The sequence below is a fragment of the Ahaetulla prasina genome, chromosome 6, assembly GCF_028640845.1.
Source record: "Ahaetulla prasina isolate Xishuangbanna chromosome 6, ASM2864084v1, whole genome shotgun sequence".
Classification (NCBI taxonomy): Eukaryota; Metazoa; Chordata; class Lepidosauria; order Squamata; family Colubridae; genus Ahaetulla; species Ahaetulla prasina.
The window spans coordinates 75,464,724-75,487,210 of NC_080544.1; the positions used below are offsets into that span (position 1 = coordinate 75,464,724).

Here is a 22,487-nt window from a genome sequence, read left to right on the forward strand (position 1 = left end):
CTTAAAAGAACTAAAACTAAATTGAGTGCTTCTTTGTTCTGTTATGACCTGTTTGATAGTTCCAGAAAATATTTTATCAAAGTTAGTAGTATTAAACACTAATTTGCACTATTTCATAGGAATTAGGTTACATATAATGTGCATTTTGTCTGTCTATCTTGTATACTCAGCAGTTCAAAAATACTCCTGGCAGTTAACAAATATCAACCCCTAAGGAACACCATAAACAAATATATCTAGAGAAATTCTATACAACTAATACACCTAGTCATTCATTCTCTTAATTGTTTCTATTCTCAGGGAACTATCTGATTTAAATAATTGTAGCAACAAAGCATGACAACCATTTGAAAAGCATGTATCAACTTCCAATATAATATATTGTATGGATTTATCTAATCATTGGCTTTTTTGCTCTCCATTTGAAATCAGTGGCTTTTTTCATATGCAACTAAGCAGAGCAACCATATATGTAATGCTATTCCTGGGCTAACATCAGGATGTTCAAAATCTTACAAAGATTTTTATTCAAAATTGAAGCTCTTGAGCCATGTTGCAAAACCGTATGTGTAACTTTTTATCTGGAAATATAGCAACATCTAAGTACTATCTGTACAAGGTGTACAGGTGTATCTTCCAACTTTACTAATTTGGCTAGCAAATTGTTATTTATATTATTTAGGAAGATGAATATCATAGATATAGTCACTTCTGTGGAATACATTCTGGATTTCTAAATGATGCCTTAGAATATATATATTCTAAGAATATATTTCTAGATTCCAATAATTTAGACATTTGAAAAAAAAATGTCAAAAAGCATTATTGTAAGCCATATTGTTGACTTACTTGTGCGCTTTGCAAACAACCTTACTTTTTTCTACTTACCAAAAGCCAAATGCATCTTTTTTCATACAGTAACTTGAAGGCTATGAGCAGATCTGTTGTCTTTTTCTGACCTACAGTGTCCCTTTTTGTAGTGAAATCTCCATGAGTGACCTCTAGCATGTTTACTCGGGTACAAGGGAGGAGAGACTGCAGGCAAGGCTGATACCCCTTCACAGGCTCAGAGTAAATGACAAATGACACTTTCCCTTTGTGAACTTCAAGATTTTTGTTGACTTATTTGGCAGCTTTTGTTGAGTCCTTAGAAATGGCCTGTGGCTGAGGCCTATTCTATCAATTTCCACGCTCCATCTGTGATATCCATCAACAGGGCCTTTTACCCGCATTCAGGGCTCTGACACCTGCCTAGCAGGATGCAGGAGACACAAAGAAAACTGAAGTGGATGAGAAAATGGGTGGGGGGAAGGAGGAGGTAAGGGAAGGTTGAACTGGATGCTCTGTAGGGGTTAATCCATGTCTCTTCAGTCTAGAGGCTGCAGCACCTGGAACTTCTTTTATCCCCTGGAGGGAAATCAGCGAAGTTTTAAAATGTTAAATATATGACCTTAGTATTTAAGAAAAACTCCTTCCAGAAAAAGAAAAAGGACTGCAATGGGCACAGACTCACTTTGGAAGCTTTCTAATAAATCAGAAGGAGACAGTAAGCAAAGTGGTTATATATGGGGGGAGCGCTTGTTTGTTTGTTTTTTTAAAAAAATATCCTTGTTTGTCTTAACCAAAAGGTTTCACCAGCTGCTAGCTGAAAAAGAAGAGGGGGAAAAAGAAACTAGAGGCATATTTTATTACTACTGCAGGGATGAGAAAACAGATTAGTGCCTGGACATTTTTATGGTCGAAGCGTTTAAGGAAACATTCCCACTGGAATCTTTAACATAATTAAGATTCAGGAGCAGATACTCATAATTCTGTTTCTCGGCACAGACATTGCCACTTTGACTTTTTCCTCACTATCCTTTCTTTCTCTTATTCTCTGCTTCTAACCCTCACAGTCACCTCCCACCAGTATTACTGTTTCATTCCTCTCTTCTCCTCCTTTCAAAGTTCAGATTCACAGCAAGAGATCATTAAAAAGAAAATAAACCCCTGCCAAGTCTGGTCTAATCAAAATTGTACAGATAAATTCTGACACTTAGCAACTCCCCAAGTGCTCACAATCCTAGGAGGAATGTACAGATTACTTATGAATATGGGAGGCAGCAGGAGAGAAGTTCAGAAGGTCTAATGTCAGTGGGTAGCCACCTGTGCATTGTGTCAAGCAATCCAAGTACATGATTGCACATTTGATTAAGACTAGGATCTAGCTAAGCAAGGCACTCACTGGCCAAGTATAATACTGACCACTTTGTAATATTTTGATGTAAAACAGTGTTTTTTCAAACTTGGCAATTTTAATATGCCTCAACTCCCAGAATTTTCCAGCCAACATTTTTTCCCCATTTTATTGTACTTTTTTCAAGACCTGATTTTATGTTTTTATTAGAGACTATTTTATATAGCTTTTTGGAAGAACATTATGATAAATACAAATAGACAAAGGGACAGCCAAAGTTTACTGACAGGTAATGTCTATCTTTCACAGACTTGCAAATGCCAGTAGGTGACATTATAGCAAAGAACTGAAAACTTGTTCACATGGTGCAAGAATCTCTGGATTTTTAAGCCAAATTTGTGGTTTTAGGGTTGCGGTACTTGAAGAAGTACTCTTTTAGTTTCTGAATTAAAGCAAACCTATTGATAACCCATAGGGGTCATAGTTAAAAAATTAGAAAGCTATATTTAAAACATTTTATACCATGGGAAATTAATTATAAAAAATTAAACATACATAAAGCATTTGTTATAGGATCAGCTTAGCATAATGGTTAAAGGCAATAGGCTAGAAAACAGAAGTTTATGAGTTTTAATCCATATTTAGACACAAACCAGGTAGGTGACCTTGGCCAGTCAGAAATGGTATAGGGTTTCTTGCTTGAGCAGGGGGCTGGACTAGAAGACTTCCAAGGTTCCTTCCAGCTTTATTTTGATTCTGAACCTCACTCTCAACCATCGGAAGAAGTCAGTAGTAAAATTCTTCTGAAATCTTCCTTTTAAAAAAACCCCTTCAGGAATTAGTCCAGGCAATTGCCAGGAGTCAACACTAATAAGGTGTAACAACAATATGTATCTATATATTTGTGAAAACTACCGGTATATACAAAATACAACTTATCCACTATATGAGCAAGCTCACTGCATGTTCTTATCAGCATTTGTCTTAATCTTGGGAATTAAACAATCACTCAAGTAAACTATAGATTCAGGACTATATGATTCAGTTAAGATAAAGTATCCTGATTTCAGTAATAAGAATAAGACTGAAGAGAGAAACTAATATCTGAATGAAATAGTTTTTGCTCTAACTAGAAACACATCTTTTTTGGATTCTTGTAAGTAAAACCATCCTGGCCAAGAAATGAATCTCTGATTTGTTTGTTCATATGATTTATAGATCCTACATCTCAATGATTGTCAGTGGTTTACAAAATTAAAATACAATAACATCATCCAAAACATCCATAATAAATAAAAATAACAATTGATAGTCCTCTAATTGAGGGGTCTCCAACCTTGGCAACTTTAAGCCTGGAGGACTTCAACTCCCAGAATTCTGGGAGTTGAAGTTCTCCAGGCTTAAAGTTGCCAAGGTTGGAGCCCCCTGCTCTAATTCACATCCGGGAACCTACTATAGGTCAGGTTAGTTTCAATTCCAGGGGCATGATATTATAAATGGACTAATGAAAAATATGATTAAATATGCTTTTCGACCTTTCTCTCCAACAAGGGTACTATAAGAGTTCGTCCTCAGATCAATATCTCAGATCAATTGATTCTAGATACAGAAAACTGCTCAGAAATGAGTGGAACCTCTGCAAAACAGTGCTTCCAATATCTAATCCTTACATATTCAATAATGAGGAAGGATGCAAAGAGATCCAACAGAATTAGGATTGCATTACCTCCATGTGGGTCCTGATAAAGATCATAAACCAAGATAGTCAATACTACTTTATTTCATTCCCAAACCTGAACCCTAACTGAAAATTATTAGATCCAAATAACCTGCTTCTTCTAGGAAACATTGCAGCTGCATCCACTGTGTCCACTCAATGACCTACTCTTAAGGCTAAGAGTTTTGATTGCTATCAAAATTAGTAGGCTCCAAGGAAGACTCATAAGGAAAATGCACAGTCTCCTTAAAAGCTTCTGCTAGTACCCTCTCTTGAAGTGAGGCACTGGTAAATGCTTGAATCCAAGCCCCCTTTCATAAACTCTCTGGAACCACCATGCATTTAGAGACCAGATCACTGTAAGTGATAAGTATTGATTTAACCTCATAAAAGACTAGAAGGAGAATAAACTCCAATACCAATCCAGAGCCTAAAGCAAACAGCTGATATGGATATTTGGATACCAGAAACATCTCAAAGATCTAATGTCACATGCAGGCATTTGTCCACCAATACCTTCACAGCATAGTCCTTGACATTTATTAGCCCTGGTAGTTCAGTGGCTAGAATGCAGGACTGCAAGCTAATTCATCCCACGGTCTGGAATTCGATCTCAATGGGCTCAAGACTGACTCAGTTTTCCATCCTTCCAAGGTTAGTAAAATGAGGACCCAGATTGTTGGGGCAATATGACTGTTCAGAGAATTTTGTAAAGCACTGTGGAGCAGTATGTACAAGTTTAAGTGCTATTGCTATAACAGATCTTAAGATCAATGCCACAGATGCTGAAAGACTCCCAAACCCAGGAAAGCTGATTGTCAACATCCCACCTTTATCTAACCAAGTTTCTGTAATATGTACCAAGTCTTCCCACAATTTAGTTAATGTTATATCAATAAAACAGGATTGCCTGGAAGTTGCCTTTCTTACCATTTATCCATAAAGCTGGTGTTGCTAACAGTGTCTGGGTAACTTTCAAGCAAAGGTTCTTCCAAATGTATTTGAAAATGCTGGAATCTAAAACTGGAATTCTTTTCATGCAAAGGATCTAATTTACCACAAAGCTTTGATGCTTTCTGAGATAGTATATAACTCTATCAAGTCTCACTCAGGAAGCTGGTATTAGATGAGAAGGAGAAGGACTTGTTATGCCAAACTTCAAAATAAACATTTTCCCAAAAGTAGAAGTAAATGAAATAAAACAAAATCACACATTAAATCAATTTTACTTGTTAAAGGTATTTACTTATTTATTTATATTGAGGTTCCATTTGGCATGATTGTTAAAGTCAGGATGGTAGAAATCAACAACCATGGGTTCTAGTGCTGCTTTAGGCAAGAAGCCAATTGGATGATTTTGGGCCAGTCTCTTTTTCTTAGCCATAGGAAAAAGACAATGGCAAATCATCTCCCCACCCCATCCCCAAAAAACCCCACAATGATCCAAGATAACTTCTCTGGACAGGGTGGTATAATGCCAATTGGTGGCAAAATTGTGCTACATTAAACAGAGCTTACGAAAATCTTCTAGCATTCAAGTAAGAAAATGTCATAGACTCTCCTATTAGTTGAATATAGTTTACAATCAGTACTGTAGTTTCCCCTTGGTCTTCTCATCGCAAGATGATTCAAATAGCAGAAATTTCCTATTTCATGGTGTGAAATACTGTATATTGCTTAATACTGCTGAACAAGTTTCCAAAGGCCAACAAGCATGGCCAAATGTTCTCCCTACCCATGTCTGATCTCTTTAATGAGTTATATCTGTACCTATTGCTCTGTTTAAGCTATGGCTTAAAAACAGGACAGGGGAAAGCAGAATTGTTTCATTCTGTTCTTTTAAAGCTCTTTTTAAGTGCCCATTTAGCTAAAAATGGATAACAACCAAAGAAGAGGAGAAGAATGTTTTAATGTAGTATCTCGAATCACAAGCATTGCCTCCAATGCTTTTAGTCATGATATCTAAATCAAAAGAACAAGAACTGTATTAAATTTTGTCAAGGCCAATGGCAATAAATTTGATAATAAAGGCTTTAGCTTAAAAATGCATGAACTATAATGAAACATATAATTACCCGTATATACTCGAATATAAGCCGATCCGAGTATAAGCCGAGGTCCCCAATTTTACCCCAAAAAACTGGGGTAAACTGGGGACTCGAGTATAAGCCGAGGGAGGGAAATGAGGCAGCTACCGGTCAGGGAAAGCCTCCCTCCCTCAGCCGAGAAGGCTGGCGGCTCCCCCGCCCCGCCCTCTCACTGCACCGGCAGGGCTTCCCCGCGCTAATGCAAAAGCCCGCCAAGTTTGCACCATCCGGTATAATGTGAAAAAAAGAAGAAGAAAAAAAACTCGAGTATAAGCCGTATATACTCGAGTATAAGCCGAGGGGACGTTTTTCAGCACAAAAAACGTGCTGAAAAACTCGGCTTATACTCGAGTATATACGGTAAGCACATTTTGTTTGATTTCACTCTTAGAAATACCATCTTCTCTTTTGCAAGCATAACTTTCTGTATTTTTATCAATCTTTTATTCTCTCTGTGAAAAACCTGAAGTGCAACTGAATGCACATCCACACTGAAGAAAGCCCCTCTGGATTCAGTGAAGTTTACTCCCAGAAAAGTAAACATACAATTGTAGCAAAAATGTCCACTGTTTACCATTTATAAAAGATCAAACTTACAACTTCCAAGTGTTTACATACATCTATTTGCTAAAGTACCACAGGGAGAAAGTAGGAGAGTTAATATTGATTTTATGTAATGTCTTATTCAAGAAGCCATTGTTCATTTATCAGAACCTCATACAAAAAGGATAATAATTAAGAATTCTAAGCTTTGAGTCTCGCAAGCTAACAAATGGTATAAAAGAGTTGATTTAGTTATAACTCTAACATAATATTTCTTGAGAAATGGCCTTCGACCAATCAGTGGACCTTATAAGAAAGGGACAGAAACAAAACTGTAGTTGAAGCGAAAGAGAAAGATTGAGAGTGATTTTTATTTACAATTGCCTAGAGACTGGCTATTATTGTCCATATGTGCTACCATCACTCCCCTTATCATGGGCTGGCCGGCATGACTATTGGGAGCTGTTAATGAACTGGGTAATTGAGCTGCTGACATGTGTTCCCAAAACAAAACAATAAGAAGAAGAGACAAATGAACATTTTATTTGGCAATCAGAGCAGGCTGTGCTTTTCAGAGGTCTACAGCTAAGTAAGTGGCTGAATACATCAGGCAGTACATTGAAAGCAAGCAGATGTGCATACAATAATAGTTAACTGACAGCTTACGGCCCATCTGTGCGTTAACATTTTGTTAAAGAAATTACTTGACTTGCTAAAGAGGCCAATCATACAGCTGCCCCAAGCACAGCAGTGCAAGAGATAAATCATTAGCTAAACCATTTCATGCTCAAAATGACTGCTCATGTTAAGAGTGATGCTGAGACATTTTGTCAGCAATGTAGCTACAATGTAGTATTTGAAAAAAGGAAGTTTTACAGAGTCAGCAAAAACAAAGCCTGCACGATACAAACTGTTTAACTAGGTGGGAAATGGGACTATTTAGTGTTGTTTCACAGCAACTGATATATCAAAATAATATACCAAGGCAAAAAATTGCACAGCACATTCTCTATTCCTAATTACTGTTGATCCAATTCATTTAAGAATTATAAATAATCCAAAAGAGTTTCAGTTTTAAATAAACTAGGCATGCTTGGCATTGTTAACTAGTATATTAGAATAAGGAGCAACTATAAACATAACAATCAAATTTGCATCCTCTCGGTTATTGTCATAAGATATTCACAATAGAAAACCTGTACTATAAAATGCAGAAAGATTTTTAAGAACTGATGGCTGTTCAAATCCAGGCGCTTTCATGTTTACAATGCAGCATAAATGTATGTTTTAACATTTTTTAACATTTTATTTATCTTCCAAGATGATATACATTTTAGGAATAAAGCTAATAAACTACTGCATTTTAAACTTTCTACAACTTTCCACAAAAATACTTTATACCTTTTCATCCATATATAACCTGAACTTTGCAAGGTCTGATATTCTGAATTTCAAATACAGAGAATCATATAAGGAAACTTAAACTCTTTCTTTTGCCAGGAACCTTAAATCTCTCTGCTTTTCCTCTGTTACTTTGAACCTTGAAAAGATAAAACCAGTATATTCTCTGATTGCAACTTGCCAGAAGCAGTCAGAAAATACACTGGTTTTACCTTTTCAAGGTTCATTAGCCACAGAGGAAAAATGCACCCCTGTTGTAAATGATAACATTTATTTATTGTTAATGTCTTATTATGCAAATCACTTTTTTGAGGATTTGTTCTTGAAAGAGCACATAGATATAATTATATAAATATCAAATACATTTGGTATTGTCTTGAATGATCAGGATGCCCGCAAAGCAGAGTATGGCATGGAGTGATAGAGAAGGGGAATTATGTACTGTCTGCTGGCTGTTTTGTTTTGCTTCGATGTGCTCCTTCCTAAGCACATCTTTAAATGTACAAGAAATTTGTGGCTTTGCATACTAGCTTCTCACTGGTTCTTGTTTCTATGCAGATGAAAACAAATGAATTGCTTGCCATAACTATAGTTACAGAAATTAAGAGATAATGTGAACCTCTTAAAATAGTTCTTTGGATATTTTACATTGAGTATTTTTTTCGTTTTGCTTTAGATGCGTGTGTTATAGCATTTTCTTATAGTATTTAATTGTTAAATAGATTATTGGTTGTTACAAAAGCAAAGTGTTTTATGTGTTAGAACAACATCTGAAATGCACCAAATAAATGACATCTATCACTTCCTATATTAGAAAGATAGAACACTCCTAATGATCTTAAAAATAAACATGCATTTTAATTAAATATTGGCTTCTTGGTCTTCTTTGATCTTTCTTTTCTTCCCTCAGAAATTTCATTGCCATACTAGACAACATCAACAGTTATCCTATCGTATATAACTATGGCTACATCCAGGAAATCCTTGACTTATGACCAGTCATTTAATAACCCTTCAATGTTACAGTGACTTTGGAAAGGGTACTTTATTCATTTTTGTTCATTGTAAAATGTCACCTCCCCGCACAGTTACATGATCACATTTTTGGCTCTTGGCAACTGGCTCACATTTCTGACCATATCCTGCAGTCAGGTTACCATGACTTCCTGTCTTTTTTGCCAAATTACAGTGGTTTTTGCACTTACGCTTCATGACATGATTTGGATTTATGACAGCAGGATTTGCTTAATGACCACTGTAAAAATAATCATAAAATTGGGTCCGGACGTGTCCGGAATGCCTGAGTTTATGACCAGCAGGACTTACAACTGAAATTACAACTGAAATTTAAGCCACAACTACAACCATGATGGTGAGAATCACCTGCATTTCCATAGACAACATCAACTACAAAAGAAAATTTAAGCAATGAACTTCATTATTTAAGGAACTATATTTTCATACAATACAAAATGTGCTTCTCAATCTGAAATAGGATTATCAGACTTTTTGGTCTATGTACATATGGTAGCTAGTCACAAATAGTGGACCTGTTCATAGGGGGCAGGAGAGAGGCGAGCCCCAAATGGTTTCTCCCAACCCAAAATTCAACATGTTTAATTCCAAAGGATGCCTATGGTTTCTCAGATATCCAGAAAATTCCTTACGAAGGAAATTTATCTTACTTAGCTTTATGTTATTCTAACTATCTATTGATTTTATTTTATTTTTTGTTAAAGAGGATTAGGATTCCCCTGTCTGTTGCTTACCAATGCAGTTCAGGCAGATAATTTTTACAATACTAGCATTTATTTGGGGAAAAAAAACAAGTTTCAGTTTGCTGTATGTCTAACTACAAATAGTTATACTAAATGTGTGTCTCATTTTCCCTCAAAGACATTTTTAATTGTATTGATAAGAAGATATCAAACATCACTTAATGTGTATCAGAACAGTGACTGCTTTTTTTCTCCAACACAAATTTTAAGTTCTATTTTGTTTTCTTTGAATGTAAACTGTTTCTTTGCCTGCATTTATTTGCATTTTGTAAACAGATACCAAGAGGTGTTCCTTCCCTTTGTTCTAAAATCCTAACCATTATAACCAGCTAGAAAAATTAAAAGCAGGCCACTCCTAATGATGAAAAAACAAACATATACCATGAAAGAGCAGACAGTCCAACTTTCATAGAGAAGACAAAGATACTCCTGTAAATTTGGAAAACTCTGAACCTCATGCCAAATATTATTGTTATATGAAGTAATTACACTAATTGCATTACATTGTCAGGCTTTTTCTTGTGCATTTTGTATATGATATACATTAACCTGGAAGCAAGCACACAAGATTAACCAAGGGCATGTGGAACAACCATAAGAACATTCAATGGAGTAAATATTGTGTTCTGTTACTAAAGCAGCACTAGGCCTATAATATTCAGAGAAATAGGAAGTTTCCTTTTCTATTTAAAACTAAAATCTCACATATTTACTAAATTTACAATAACTCATACTAAATTTTGGTGGATTCTTTTCCTTTTCAGACAGCAAAGTCTTTTTTTTTTTTTTTACAAATTCCAGAAAACAGAAAGTGGTTTATATAACCACGCTTTCATTTTACTATTCCCTCTAATTCATGGATCCCCAACCCCCAGATTGTGGACTGGCACTGGGCATGCCAGAAACTGGGCTGCACAGACAAGCAAAGCCCCATCTGCAGCATGTACAGATTACGCCCCCTCCGGTCCAGGGAAAAACCTTCCTCCACAAAACTGGTCTCTGGTGTTCAAAAAGTTGGAGGCGCTGCTCTAGTGTAAAACATATTTATGTATGTACATGGATCCTTTTTCTTTCATTTTGCTTTATTGTTTACTTATTAAACACATTTTTTAAAGAAACATAAAAATATGAAGTCAGTTTTGGTATGGGTGCCGGTATGTGTATAAGAATATTATCATTTCAATTAATCTGCATTTAAAAACCATACACTCCAAGTTAGAGTTCCTTAGAGCTCGCTTGCTATATTAGAATCCTTTTTCATAGGAAAAATTGGCTTTACATTAAATCAGATTGTTTGCCCCACTTGGATAATATTTACTGTTCCTGACAGGGAACATTTTTCTCTCTCTCTCCCTCCCTCCCTCCCTCTCTCTCTCTCTCTGTATTTTTTTCATATAACTACCTAATTGTTTAGTTCTGGCCATTGGACATGATATCTTTCTCAAAAAACTAATCAAACAACTTCTTAGTCTTTATTCAGATATTTATGATAATGCCTGAGCCTATTGTAAGACATATATATAGAATTCCATACTAAAATATTGATTATAAAGAAATATTTGTATCTTTTGCCCATGTACAGATAATTAATAGCCTGTGATTGTATTAGGAATATTTTCCAAATACCACTGACATTCAGTATATTATTTAGGTTGTTTTTATTGTTGATCCATTTATATTTTTTCTTACTGATCCAGTACTGTTTTATTTTTACCAGAAATTTTCTAATCGTAAGATATATATATTTAAGTAGATTTCAATAAGCACTTTAACTGGATTCATAAGAAGAAAAGATACAATAAAGCGAAGTATATTTCTTCATTTATGCTGATAATGAACAGTAAGCACATACATAAATCCCTTCCACTAAAGTCAATAGGACTTAAAGATGCTTAATTTCAGCTAAACTGTGCCTTAAAGACTTTTTTTATTTATATAACTGGATTGCTGCTGGTGCTGTTGAAAATGAGCAGAGGACATTACCATTTTTATGAGAACTGTGAGGTTGCCATTAGGCTAATGATCATCTTGGGAGTGCAGATTTTCTCAGCAGATCATGTTAAATGCTAAATAAGTAATTACTAATAGTGTAGTCACTACCCTGTAAGTGACTTTCTGATTTGGATGATATTTATATCACTCTAGCTATTCTTAAGCAACTTTAGCATCTTCTTCCACTCCCCATCGCCAGATTATCTATCTGATGTAATCTTCAAAGTGGTTATGAGAAAAGCCAATAAAATCAGCAGAAAAGGTTTATCACCTGTTTTCTTTTGTTTAATTGTTTATTTAATGTTGAAAATGTAACTTGAAAACACAAAATGCCATGGGGATCTTCTGCAAGACAGATTGTCAAAGATGTTGAAAATCTTTGCAGGTCATTGCACAGCAGAAAGTTTTTTGAGACATCCCTTGATGAGCCCCAACTTGAATGTTGGGGCTCCTCAAGAGATGTCTCAAAAAACTTTCTGCTGTGCAATGACCTGCAAAGATTTTCAACATCTTTGACAATCTGTCTTGCAGAAGATCCCCATGGGGGATCTTTCAGGGCTTCTCAAGTTTATGCTATCAGAATGGACCATCACTGCATTGTTCAAGAAAGGGAGCTTAACAAGAGCTGTGTACCTTATATATGTGTGTGCTGCCCCATTCCTCACACACTCAGACACACACGCATATGGCAAGTTCTACTGGTGTTTATTCCAACCTCCAAACAGATCCTCGAAAAGCACCCCTATTGCACTGGTCTGGATTCCGAGATCTGTACAGCAAGTCTCACTGGATAACTGAGTCCAATGGTCATACACAAAATCCAGGAAAGCCTCCAGGATATAAGGCATGTGCACACAAGGCACAGAAGTGGGTAAGTTGTTCCAGCAATGCTTAAGGCCTCAGGGCGGGGTTAAGTATCTGGGCCTCTGTGGCTCAGACTGGTAAGACAGTCTGTTATTAACACAGCTGCCTGCAATTACTGCAGGTTCTAGTCCCACCAGGCCCAAGGTTGACTCAGCCTTCCATCCTTTATAAGGTAGGTAAAATGAGGACCCAGATTGTTGGGGGCAATAAGTTGACTTTATATATAAATATACAAATAGGATGAAGACTATTGCTAACATAAATATACAAATAGGATGAAGACTATTGCTAACAAATAGGATGAAGACTATTGCTAACATAGTGTAAGCCGCCCTGAGTCTTCGGAGAAGGGCGGGATATAAATGCAAAAAAAAAAAAAAGTAGGCAATGCTGGTGAAGCTCTTCATGACAGGTGAGGTTGCCTCCTCATTAATAGTCTAGCTGACCGGCGTTGTGCGCATCTCCTTTCTGCTCTACATGTTCTTGGATTAGGAGGCAGTGTGGACTCCACCTCCTCCTCATTGCAGGCAGCAGCTGCTTCTGGTCCTCACTTGGAGCCTCCTAGCCAACTTGCTGCAGCTGTGGCTCACCTCCCTCAGTCTCAGCCTCAGTCTCAGCCTGTTGCTTGATCAACCCAGCTGAGGATGCTCCATGAAGCAAGCATTCTCTGAGCCTCCTGACCAATTCCTGGCTCCATGCTTTCCTCTGCAGAGTCAAACTCACCCTCCTTCTCTGGGCTCATACCTGGCAAGGCATCCAGGTGCAGATCCATGACACTAGGTCATATAGAAAGATGTGCACTTTCTGTGCATTATCTGTTTGACTGGTCAAACAGTTATAGCTATTAATCCAAAGAACACCCCACTATTTCATGTTGTTTATATAAAGTGGTACATCTTCTCACAGCTTCCTGCATGCGATCTTCGAGTCTATTTCATTGGGAAAACATTATAATTATTTCTTCAATGTTTATGTCTATCTATGTAATAAAATCTTTATTGAGTTGCATTAAGACAGCTTTATATATGTATTCTAACTTCAAGGGATGAATGGTGACTTATTAATTCAGTGACACAAAATTAAACATTGTCATACTAATTGCCAATTTTGCACTTTCTTAAGAAGTCCTGATCTACCCTTTTTTTTAAACTACCATCTGATTTCAACATTGCCCTCACATCACAGATTTAAGATTATGACACATATGTATCATCATAAACTAATCACTAACAAGACACTTCAGGAATAGCAGGTTTTATCATTTCAATAATTCAGCATAAATATTATTGGTACACTTCGGATGAGCCTTCTATGTCATTATTTCACCATGAACTAATCCATTCTTCAAACATCAGACAAGCCTAAAGTGTTCTGAGAAGGTCCGGAATTCATTAGTCCATCAGTGGTGATGGGGTAATACATTTAAGAAACAAGAATTATATTTCCGCCTTAACTCAGTTTATCAATAAACTGTTCATCAGTTAGAATATTAAATAACTTTCTTTCAACCTTGAGATGCATAATACTGGTTATCAAGGCACTCTAATTTTAAGTTCTTTCCATTCTGTACACTAGTGTTTGATAGATACATCAAGTTTAATCTACTTTGCTTTCATATTTTTATAGTTGTTGATACATAATTCATTATATTATTATTAGTAATATTATTATTTATATTGTAAATAAAACTTTCAATTAGGCATCGTCTCCTGAAACCCAAATTAGTGAAGGAGAATCCCTATCTATTATAACTAAATCAATGTGGAAACAGAATGAATTTCAAGAACTTTGTTCTAACAAAATTGCAACAGTATGGAGGAGTGGATAACAAAGATTTGGTAAAATAGACTCAGTAAAATCCTTCAAAACAAAATTTTATTCTGCCTATCCTTCAATTAATTACTGAAATTTCTTAACATGATAAAGACTACTACAATTTGGGGTCAATCTGTCTGAAGAGTAGCTATTATGTACCATTAAGTGAATCTGTGACAATATTCACAAAATTTCTGAAGTTTTTGCCATTGTCTGATAACTTGTCACATTTTATGTATTTAGCACAGCAATCTGGCAAAGGTTATATAAGTTTATTGAACTGAAATTGAATTCCTGAAACTGTGACCAGGAATCACAGTTATTTAGAGCACAGAACTATGCAAATACACAAACACAGTCATAGACTCATCATGATGTAAAAAAGGTAACACAAATGGTTGTTTTGATGAACTGAAAGGAGTTCAATTCATCTGAGAAAAGAAGACTACCTTTGCACCTTTTCTGACTTAGCTCAGAATTGTATTAGCAGTGTGATTGTAAGACAAAGAAATTGAGGTTAAAGCAACTTAGATTCTGCAGTGGAGACATAAGTCCATGGGCTGCTAGTTATCCGTTCTTGGGCTAAATAAATATTCCCTATAAGTAGCTCCTGGGGGAAAAACTCAATATGTAAATTCAAAAATAAATAAAAATATGATAATTTTCATTTATTAAAAGATTGGGTCAACTGTGAGTCAGTAATACTAAACAAAAGAAATGAACAGAGGGAAGGTCAAAATATTGGGAAGACAGTGGGTTCAGAAATTAATGCTTATGATGTTAGGATTTCACAACATTCTTTGCTCCTTGTCCAAAGATTTCTCTAGAGATTTCAACAGAATGTATTCAAGTAATGCATAACAGAACTTAAAGCTCAATATTATAAATTCAGAATGCACAACTCACTGAAATACCATATCTTAATTGAAACACAGCACATAAAATAAGATAATGCAGAATCTTTACTAGCACCTCTTCAGTTCCTTAGAGCAGCAAATGAACCACTTTTATTCAGACAAAAGAGAATACTTGCTTAATGGACAATAATGGTTGACAATTTCAGGGAGACCAAGAAGTTAGAATTGCACTTTACAAAGACTATAAAAACTAGATATACTGCTGTGATCCACCAGATGAATTTTTATATGCAGTTTTTATCCAAAGTTACTCAACAAAAACATATCTTAATGGCTGATAGATGCTTAGTGTGTCCTGTTGCTAATGTCACTTAAATATATCAAAAGATCACCCATTTGTGAGATCCTTGGTGCTCTTTGAACTTGGTTGTTTTTTTTAAGATGTCTCATTACCTAAGTAGGTAAATATTATTAGTCTTGTAAGGTTTGTGGAGTTTACTCTCTGTTGGTATACTAATGGTTTTCCTTTTCAGTGTTAGTAGGAGTGTTCTTGGGGGTTCCTTGATTGCCCATTTAGAACACAAAAAAGGTATATATCTTTTATAGCCAAAAGATGTATAAAGCAATCTGATTTGGATTAAGGTTTGTTCGTTTCTTCATAATATTTTGAGACTGATATATAGGACAATTTGTGTGATTATGCCACTTTCTAGCATGCCACTGCTTTCCTTTGCAGAGCAAATCTTGCCATGTAGATGAGACTTTTAAATAAAACAGGTCTAGATCAGGCCTTTGAAGCCAACTGGAGTAATTTATGTTTGAAAAGAGGAGAGCAAGGAAAAAGAAGAGGAAGAGTCTGTGATTGTGTAAATAATCCTACAAAAGAAAAAGAAAACACAATGGTTGTTTATTGTTAGCCCTGGAATTTGTAGACAGTGAAATGTTCATATACTGCTACAATAAAATGATCTTGTGATTAACTTTGAAGTTGCCTTGGGTTGCTCATAAAAATTTTTGAATCATATAAAAGTAATATCAACAGAAATGATTTCTCTTAAATTGCAATAAATATTGCAAACATGTATTTTAAACAATTCCAGATCAACTTCCTACAAATCCACTAATATGCATAATTTAAAATGATGCTGAAGTTCATGTCTAATAGCATAATTTGTTTCAATGGTGTTGACTTAAACAAAAATGAAAATAGATCCCTTCTTTTGGTTTGCTTCTTTGTTTGAAGCTTAAACATTTCTAAATTCATCATTTGGAAATAATATTCTACATTTAATTCTGTGACCTACATTAGCTAATAAGACACAACAGTTCTTAACATGTTCCCTTAAGAACATGAAATTAATTGTCTTCTACCTCATTCTCTAGTGGCATCATCACACATTATTTTTCTGCATCTTGTTTACCCTGCTTCAGGGGTAAAATGCTCCCGGTTCGGACTGTATTGTGCGATCCGGTAGCGATAGGGCTGGGTAGTTTGGAGAACCGGTAGCAAAAATCCCTCCCCCCCCCCCCCCACTGTACACGCCTCGCTGTTCCTCTTCTCTGTCCCTGAAGCTCTCGGTGGTGATATAGCTGCAAACTGCCTTAAATGACTGCCACAGCTCTTCAAAGGGCCGCATTACAGCTGATCAGCGCTATAGGCGGCTAGTAGACTGGTGCCTCTATTTTTAAAGGAGGTAGACTGGTGCGCTCCCAAGTTTTGTATACTTTATTATTTTTATTATTTATTATTATTGGCCATGCCCAATCACCTGACCACCAAGCCACGTCTACCAAATAAGCCACGCCCACAGAACCGGTAGGGAAAATTTTAGATTTTACCCCTGCCCTGCTTCTTATCTCAGTCACATACTTATCTATAACTCGTATTTGTATGATGAATTTAAAGGTGTATATCAGGAGTGGCCTTTTCACTGGCAAAAGGCATAATGTGACCCCCACATTCTATTTTGCTTTTTCTCCAGAACCTTTTCATCATCATATTTCAATTTACTGCCACTGTGAGTACAAACATAAAAATTATCATGTACACTTAAAAATAGGCTTGGTGCTATTTTAAAAAAAGAAAGGAGAAACCCCCACACCTCATCTCCCAAATACAAACAAATTAAGAAAATGTGGCTTTGGCAACATGAGACATTGTTTCATTCCCTTTGCATTATTGTCCTCTCCTGTACACTTATTAGCAATCTCCCAAATATTAAATGAGTCCTACTCCATCTGTTAATAATTATCAAGCTAATAGTATTAGTTTTTATCCCAAGTGGAGGGGTTTTTTTGGGGGGGGTAGTATAATTGGTAAAATCATGCAAACATTTCCTTCATAATCCCTTCCTTTTGAAATGACTAGAAATTGTCAAAATGCACAAACATGCTCTTTTGCAACATGCTATATATTTATTCCAGTGAAGTTTACAAAGAAAATCTCCCATATATTTAACCTACAAATACCCTTTTTATAGCATCAATAATCATTCTTCTTGATATACAATATGCATTTGTCACTCATTGCAAAGCAGATGGAAATCTGATTGGTTAACTATTTTGAAATTAAGATATGTATGTTTTTATTGTTTTTTTAGATGCATATTTTTCAAAATTACTTGCATGCTACATTTAAGTAAAATTTATTGTGCACAAAATAAAACAAATTTAAAATGTCCTATTCAGTTATTACCTATGAAAACCTGGACTAATTTGGAAATACATATGTATTACGGGCCTAAAGTATGCAAGCTTTATATTGTCTTTGTATGCATATTCGTACAAAAGCAAGTTCAAATAAATTAAATTGGCATATATACAAATATATGATCATTTGCTGATGCACCATACATAGTCTCCACAAAGTAGAAAACCAGGCAGCTGTTTTAAATCTGACATGGATCCAAATTTTCTTTCAATTTAAGAAACAGCATTCTCTTTATAGATGACAGTCTCATCTCCCTCTTATTTCTATAGTCCATTTTACTCTTGTAAATTCTCCTGAAGCTGAAAGGATCCAATGAAAATGAGGGCATCGGTCATAGGAACAATCACAAAAAGACGGAAAATTTAAACATGGAACAATAGAGACCCAGAAATGAGTAGAAAACCTTTTCATACCATACTGTACCAAGTAACAATTGGAATAAAGAAAACTGGCTCCAATCAAACTATCTAGTACCTATTTTGAGTTCTTTCTCGCACTATTTTACATCGTTCCAGGCAAGAGACAGGCTATATTTAGTTTAGATATATTACAGGTTGATAGTAAGTCCTCCTGGATATTTGCAATCCTAAATATAAAAATTGTAACAATGCTGACTTTTTTTTTTCATGTGGTTCTATCACATGGTTCTTAGTGGTTGCATGTTTGTGAAAATGGCATTGAAAGCCAAGATCATTTCTCCGGAAGGATCCTGCTTTTACCAGTCTGTCAGTGGTCAACTTAAGATCCGTTCACATGAGGACTGGAAGTAGAACGCTTCTTTTTGTAAAATGCGAGGATGCGTTTGAAGATAAACAAGGTCAAATGTAAATGATAATGACCTGTCTCGCCGTGCTCAGTTTTCTTCTTATGGCAAAGGGGAGAAATACCAACTGACTGTACCGCAAATTTGCCTCCTATAGAATAATGGCATTGTACAAATGCCTTCACTTCTTAAGGGGAGAGTAGAGTCCTAAATAGAATTCTCTTGCAAACTATAGTGGGAGGACCCATCTGCTTTTTTTCTACGAGTGAAGTTAGTTTCATATGTGAAGACTGACAGAAGCCTCATAGCATGATGGAAGTGGTAAGAGTAGTGCTGTGGAAGAGGATTTGGATAGCAGCCAGTGCTTCAGAAGGGAAAACAGAGTCCAGTTAAAAATTATTTTCACCTTGTCTTGATGCAAACATGATAGTGTGATGAAGTTCAAAGTTTATGCTGCTTCTATTTAATTTTTTTTTCTACGGACTATGTCATGCATTTTGCCAGGAGCCTTCTACATTGCTGTAATAGATGGGGCAGACAAGGAGAACACTAGTGGTTCCCAGGCCAGAAATAGTATTCATTCATTCATTCATTCATTCATTCATCCATCCAATATGCTGTTCATCTTGTCCAGAGCAATTCTGGGTGGCTTACAAACATCAAAATCCTTCCACTTATGACTGTAACTTTGTTGCTTGTATCCTTACGATTTATATTGATATTGTTTCCTGATTGCTTATTTGTACCCTATGACTATCTTAAGTGTTGTACCTTATGATTCTTGATGAACGTATCTTTTATTTTATGTACGTTGAGAGCATATGCACCAAGACAAATTCCTTGTGTGTCCAATCACACTTGGCCAATAAAAAATTCTATTCTATTCTAAAACTAATACACATTAAATTAATATGATAAAAAATAACAACAGGAATAAATACTGTTAATATATGGGAATGAAGGGAACATGAAGTGCATGGGTACATAAGTATATAAACCATACAATGATTTATGTAAACATTCAACTACTTGACCTCTAGGCCATAAAGTGCAAAATTAAGTAGCTATTAATTTGGAAAAGTGTGAGGAATACAACTTGAGAATGTAATCAACTTCTACCTCCTGACATATGGTAGGCAGTCAGCTGTTTGTATCACTCCAGTCTTATCTGTAATAAATAGTCTAATCCAGCTAAGCTACATCTGTAAGTCTTTGACCAATTCTGACTTGATTTTCTGAAATCAAATTTAATTTCTGTATGTCTCTGAAAGGAGAATTTCATTGACTAATTCTTCAGGAGAAATATTGTTCCCTATTCAGACACAAGGTTGTCAAAGAATGTCCTGTTTTTCATTATATAAACATTTCTTCATTCTTACATCTTCCCATATTTTCAAGAGCTCCCAGGGAGAAGCAATCTAGCCAGGCTTTTGTAAATGGAGAAATATGGTCATCGACAAAGACTTGAGAGTGATGAAAAAATTTATTACAGGAAAAAATACAGCAGCAGAATGTTCTATTACTTCCTGAAATAAATTCAAAAACACCACCAAGACAAATCTGGTGGGAAAAAATTCTCTAGACTTCTCAAGAGAATATGCTTAAAAAGCAAAAGTTTCTTTAGCAGAGGAATATAGTTTTTGAATACTTTAAGGAATTAATGTTATATTAGAACTTACTTCAGTACACTGAAATTAAAAATACTGGATGGACTTGTATGATGGCTAAGTTAATTAGATCAGCAAGTATCTATTCACAGGTATACATGTGAATATATGCAACATATACATATTATATCTGCATATTTATATAATATTTTCAAACCAGTACATAACATATGTACTATCGTCCTCCTGGATGAACGGCTGTCTTTTGAAGATCATTTGACGGCCGTCTCCAGGAGAGCTTTTTATCAGGTTCGCCTGGTTCGCCAGTTGCGCCCCTTTCTAGACCGGGATGCCCTATGCACGGTCACTCACGCCCTCGTGACGTCTCGTCTGGATTACTGCAATGCTCTCTACATGGGGCTCCCCTTGAGGGGTACCCGGAGGCTTCAGTTAGTTCAGAATGCGGCTGCGTGGGTGATAGAGGGAGCCCCTCGTGGCTCCCGTGTGACACCTCTCCTGCGCAGACTGCACTGGCTACCTGTGGCCTTCCGGGTGCGCTTCAAGGTTTTGGTAACCATCTTTAAAGCGCTCCATGGCATAGGGCCGGGCTACTTACGGGACCGCCTGCTGCTACCGAATACCTCTCACCGACCCGTGCGCTCTCACAGAGAGGGACTCCTCAGGGTGCCGTCAGCCAGGCAGTGCCATTTGGCGACACCCAGGGGAAGGGCCTTCTCTGTGGGGGCTCCCACCCTCTGGAACGAACTCCCCCCAGGACTTCGTCAACTTCCGGACCTCCGAACCTTCCGCCGCGAGCTTAAAACACATCTATTTATCTGCGCAGGACTGGACTAGATTTTAAATTTATATTGGTTTTAATGGGTTATTTTTATATTGTTTTTAAAATCTGGCTATGTAGAATAAGTTTTTTAAGTGTTATTTTATTTTGTATTTATATGTATCTTTTTTATTTGCCTGTGAACTGCCCTGAGTCCCTAGGGAGATAGGGCGGTATACAAATGTGATAAATAAATAAATAAATAAAATCCTTCCCAATAATTCTGTTCCAGATTGCTATTCCTGAACATCCTCATCCTCTCCACTATAATTAGCAACAGAGAAAGTGCAGTTTATTCCCTTCTGCCTAGCTGAGGTATAACCAACTGAAGGTTATAAAAATGTGAACTTAGCTACCAGAAGAACATATACAGGACAACCTACAGTTGCAAATACCTCACACATGCTTCAACGCATGTCACCAATGCAAGCATGGAAAACCGAATTAGAACAAAAACAGAATATGTGGACTTTCTGGATGGTAGGCCAGAAAAATGAGAAATGAAGAGTGGGAGTAGATTGGAAAAAGAAAAAAAGTGGAGCCTGTTTCAATTAGTTTTTCATTGCTTTGGGAACCCTCCAACCATGTATAGATGTTCATGATTTGACGAGTAACATTGCACATAGTGCATCCATAATGTGGGGAAGAAAGGACTGACTCCTGTATCAACTCAGTTGAGTACATGCAAAGAGAGGTAAAAATATGCCTGTGGCTTGCACTGAATCTATAAAAGCGATAGAAATTGTGAGAGAAGTTTTACCCTGATTTGGTCTTAAATGAAGAACCTACTCTAGATCATACACAGCAAAAGCAGATGGCATCCCAGACATCAGCAAGTGACGGATAGATGCAGTCTTGGTACAAACTCCCAGTCTTTTTTCCTGATTTGAGTTAAAATCACTTTCTGTGCTCCTTTCCAATCACTTATTTAAAATCTATTTTTCCTTAGCCAATATGTCTTTCTTCAGAATTTGTTCTATTGGAACCTGCCTACTGCATATTAAATAACACTTCAAGAATTTCAGGCATTCTCATGCCTCTTGTGGATTATTTACTTTTCAGTTGGGTTGTTGCCTTTGTTTGGGGTTCACATTTGCTCCCTCCTCCTGCTCCTTGAAGCTAGCCAACAATATGGCACTACACCACCCTTTATGTATATATATTGCATAATTATGAAGACGCGAAGTATTTATCACCTTTTTGGAGCACGAAGCAGAAAGAAATACAATACTATTACTTCCAGCCAGTAGCTTTCCCAAGATAATTAGATAACACAGTGACTGAAGCCTTGGTTATTGGTTAGTCGAAGGCTTTTCAAGTTAAGTGATTGACATGCCTC

General features: G+C 36.3%; 1 protein-coding gene across 6 annotated transcripts in view; it reads right to left on the reverse strand.

The window, feature by feature from the left end:
• Window positions 1-22,487, reverse strand: part of PAX3 (paired box 3) — a 94,511-nt gene that overhangs the window by 29,757 nt on the left and 42,267 nt on the right. The gene's annotated exons all lie outside the window — the stretch shown is intronic.